The sequence below is a fragment of the Nicotiana sylvestris genome, chromosome 6 (assembly GCF_000393655.2).
Source record: "Nicotiana sylvestris chromosome 6, ASM39365v2, whole genome shotgun sequence".
Lineage (NCBI taxonomy): Eukaryota > Viridiplantae > Streptophyta > Magnoliopsida > Solanales > Solanaceae > Nicotiana > Nicotiana sylvestris.
In genome coordinates, this window is record NC_091062.1 from 135,028,784 (window position 1) to 135,033,889 (window position 5,106).

Genomic DNA, 5,106 nt, shown 5'->3' on the forward strand with positions numbered 1-5,106 from the left:
GGGGAGAATAACAACTCAATACCTTTAACCCGGCAAGGGGTACAACTAACAACCCAAAATATCCCGACAGGAGAGAATATATATATCAGTCTACACATCCCGACAAGGGAGTATTCACAACACATTCTCCTTTTAAATCATTCTTCCTCAACCGTTCACATTATATGAAACTTATCAAATAAACAAGGAGCTTGTGTCACATTATTCGAATTAAAAGCAATCAAGACTCACGGTCATGCTAGACTCCGGTGCATAGATAACCGTCACCATGCCTATACACCGTACTCCACATTAGCAAGTAGCAAATATCATCCTAATCCTATTCCCTCAAGCCAAAGTTAGAACAAACACTTACCTCGAATGCTCCAAACTCAACTCACGCTTCTAGTATAGCTTTACCTCTTGATTCCACCACCAATCCGCTCGAATCTAGTCATAAGTTACTTAATCACATTAATAATTACTAAATGAATCATCCCCAATGCATGAAAATAGATTTTTCAAGGTTTTTCCCAAAAAGGTCAAAAATACCCCCGGACCCACGTGGTCGAAACTCGAGGTTCGGACCAACACCCGGTTACTCATTCCCCCATGAATCCCAATATATGATTTGTTTTTAAATCGGACCCCAAATTGAGGTCCAACTTCTCAATTTGTAGAAAACCTAGGTTCTACCCAAAACACCCAATTTTTCCCATGAAAATCTTTGATTTGAAGTTGAAATTATGTTAAAAGATGTTAAGGAATAAAGAAATTAAGTTAGAAATCACTTACCAATCGTTTTGGAGAAAAAAAGTTGTTTGGAAAATCGCCTCTTAGGTTTTGGGTTTTTGAAAAGTGAAAAAATGGCTGAAATTTTCCAAACTTGTATACCTTTCTGAGGACCTGGCGCAGACCGCACAAAAATGTGTTGCGGCCGTGCCGAGTGGGAGAAAAATTGGGGCTTCTCTGAACCCTTCCAGCACGGACCGCACTGTTTTGGTGCGCGGCCGCGCTGGTTGACCTAAAACCCTATCCCTCAGACTCAGCCACGCAGACCGCACAGAAAGGCATCGCGGCCGCGCGGCTCCAGCGCGGACCGCGCGGAAATGACCGCGGCCGCGCTGGTGTCTGCAACACCTGAACCTGCATTTTCTTAAGTCCAAGACCTCCCGGGGCCCATTCAAAACTTACCCGAGCCCTCGGGGCTCCAAACCAAACATGCACACAACCTTAAAGACATCTTACGGACTTACTCGTGCGATCAAATCGCCAAAATAACATCATATACATAGGATCAAGCCTCAAATACATGATTTTCTTTCTTCAACTTTCATAACTCAAATTCTCCATTTTTAGTCCGAAACACGTCATATGACGTCCGTTTTTAGCCAAACTTTACAGATAGTGCTTAACACATATTTAAGACTTGTACCGGGCGTCGGAACCAAAATACGAGCCCGATACCTATATTTTCTAACCCCTTTTTCATTTCAAATTTTCATATCAAATTTCAGAAAAACAATTTCTTTCAAAAATTCATTTCTCGGGCTTGGGACCTCAGAATTTGATTCCGGGCACACGCCCAAGTCCCATATTTTTCTACGGACCCTCTGGGACCGCCGAATCACAGGTCCGGGTCCGTTTACCCAAAATTTTAATACCAAAATTCATCAAATGTTTCACATAATTCACATATTCTAACATAAAAACTTTCCGGCTACATGCCCGAACTGCGCACGCCAATCGAGGCAACTAAAAGCGAGGTTTTCAAGGCCTCGAAAGCGCAGAACGGAAGAACTACGGTGATGACCCTTCGGGTCGTCACATTCTCCACCTTTAAAACAACCGTTCGTCCTCGAACGGACAAAAGAAAGAAGTACCTGAGTCGGGAAATAAATGAGGATAACGGCTCCGCATATCGGACTCGGACTCCCAGGTCGATGCCTCCGGAGGCTGACCTCTCCACTGAACACGCACCGAAGGAAAACTCTTCGACCTCAACGGTCGAACCTGCCGGTCTAGAATAGCCACCGGCTCCTCCTCATATGACAGATCCTTGTCCAATTGGACAGTGCTGAAATCCAACACGTGCGATGGATCTCCGCGATACTTCCGGAGCATAGATACATGAAACACGGGATGCACAGCTGACAAGCTAGGTGGCAAGGCAGTCTATAAGCTACCTCTCCCACACGATCAAGAATCTCAAATAGACCGATGAACCTAGGGCTGAGCTTGCCCTTCTTCCCAAATCTCATCACGCCCTTCATAGGCGATACACAGAGCAATACCCGCTCACCGACCATGAAAGCAACATCTCTGACTTTGCGGTCTGCATAACTCTTCTGTCTGGACTGAGCTGTACGAAGTCTATCCTGAATAATCCTGACCTTGTCCAAAGCCTTCTGAACCAGATCCGTACCCAATAATCGAGCCTCTCCCGGCTCAAACCATCCAACTGGAGACCGACATCGCCTACCATATAACGCTTCATACGGAGCCATCTGAATGCTGGACTGGTAGCTGTTGTTGTAGGCGAACTCTGCTAAAGGCAAAAATGGTCCCACGAGCCTCCAAATCAATGACATAGGCTCGGAGCATGTCCTCAAGAATCTGAATAGTCCTCTCGGACTGACCGTCCGTCTGGGGATGAAATGTTGTACTCAACTCAACCTGGGTGCCCAACTCTCGCTGAACCGCTCTCCAGAAATGCGAGGTAAACTGTGTACCCCGATCCGAAATGATAGATAGCGGCACCCCATGAAGACGAACAATCTCCCTGATATAAATCTCGGCTAACCTTTCGGACGAATAGGTGGCTGCAACAGGAACAAAATGCGCTGACTTGGGCAGCCTATCAACAATGACCCAAACTGCATCAAACTTTTTCCGAGTCATCGGGAGTCCAGTAACGAAATCCATCGTAATCCTCTCCCACTTCCACTCGGGAAGTGCAATCCTCTGAAATAGACCACCGGGTCTTTGATGCTCGTACTTAACCTGCTGACAATTCAAACACCGAGCCACGTGCGTAACGATGTCTTTCTTCATCTTACGCCACCAATAGTTCTGCCTCAGATCCTGATATATCTTCGCGGCGCTCGGGTGAATAGAATACCGAGAACTGTGGGCCTCCGGTAAGATCAACTCTCAAATCCCATCAACATTGGGCATACAAACTCGCCCCTGCAATCTCAATACACCATCATCATCTAAGGTTACTTTCTTGGCACCTCCACGCTGCACCGTGTCTCTCAAGACACACAAATGGGGGTCCTCAAACTGCCGCTCGCGGATACGCTCTAATAGTGAGGAACGAGCAACCGTGCAAGCTAACACTCTGCTAGGCTCAGAAATATCCAACCTCACAAGACAATTGGACAAGGCCAGAACATCCAAAGCAAGCGATCTCTGGCTGACTGGAATATAAGCAAGACTACCCATGCTGGCGGACTTCCTGCTCAATGCATCAGCCACCACGTTGGCCTTCCCCGGGTGGTATAAGATAGTAACATCATAATCCTTTAGCAACTCTAACCACCTCCTCTGCCTCAAATTCAACTCTTTCTGCTTGAACAAATACTGAAGACTCTTGTGATCAGTGTAAACCTCACACGTCACGCCATATAAGTAATGCCTCTAGATCTTCAGGGCATGAACAATGGCTGCCAACTCGAGATCATGAACTGGATAATTCTTCTTGTGGATCTTCAACTGCCTCGAAGCATAATCAATGACCTTGCCTTCCTGCATCAACACTGCACCAAGCCCAATACGAGACGCATCACAATAGACCATATATGGCCCTGAACCTGTGGGCAGAACCAATACCGGTGCCGTAATCAGAGCCGTCTTGAGCTTCTGGAAGCTCGCCTCACACTCGTCCGACCACCTGAACTGGGCACCCTTCTGGGTCAATCTGGTCATAGAGGCTGCAATGGATGAAAACCCCTCCACGAACCAACGGTAGTAACCTGCTAACCCTAGGAAACTCTAAATATCCGTAGCTGAAGGTGGTCGAGGCCAGTTCTTGACTGCCTCTATCTTCTTCGGGTCTACCTGAATACCTGCTGCTGATGCGACATGACCCAGGAATGCGACCGAACTCAACCAAAACTCGCACTTTGAGAACTTAGCATACAACTGACTATCCTTTAGGGTCTGAAGGACCACTCTGAGGTGCTGCTCATGCTCCTCCTGACTGCGGGAGTATATAAGAATATCGTCAATGAAGACTATCACGAACAAGTCCAAATAAGGTCTGAACACTCGGTTCATCAACTCCATGAACGCTGCTGGGGCATTAGTCAATCCAAATGACATGACCAAAAACTCATAGTGCCCATACCGAGTGCGAAATGCTGTCTTAGGGACATTAGACACCCTAATCCTCAGCTGGTGGTAGCCAGATCTCAAATCTATCTTTGAAAACACCCTCGCACCCTGAAGCTGGTCGAATAAATCGTCGATCCTCGGCAGTGGATACTTATTCTTAATTGTAACCTTGTTCAATTGCCGGTAATCGATGCACATTCTCATCGAACCATCCTTTTTCTTAACAAACAACACTGGCGCACCCCAAGGCGAAACACTGGGTCTAATGAAACCTTTCTCAAGCAAATCCTGCAGCTGTTCCTTTAACTCTTTCAACTCCGGCGGGGCCATATGATATGGTGGGATAGAAATGGGTTGAGTGCCCGGAGCCAAATCAATACAAAAGTTGATATCCCTATCGGGCGGCATACCCGGCAGGTCTGAAGGGAAAACCTCAGGAAACTCCCGAACAACGGGCATAGAATCAATAGAAGGGGCCTCAGCGCTAGAATCGCGAACATACGCCAAGTAGGCCAAACATCCCTTCTCGACCATACGCCGAGCTTTCACATACGAGATAACACTGCGGGTACAATGACCAGAAGTCCCTCTCCACTCTAAGCGGGGTAAACCTGGTAAGTCTAAGGTCATGGTCTTGGCATGACAATCCAAGATCGCATGATACGGGGATAACCAATCCATCCCCAATATGACGTCGAAATCTACCATATCCAAGAGCAATAAGTCAACACGGGTCTCAAGACCCCTGAATACCACAACACATGAATGATGAACCCGGTCCACCACTAT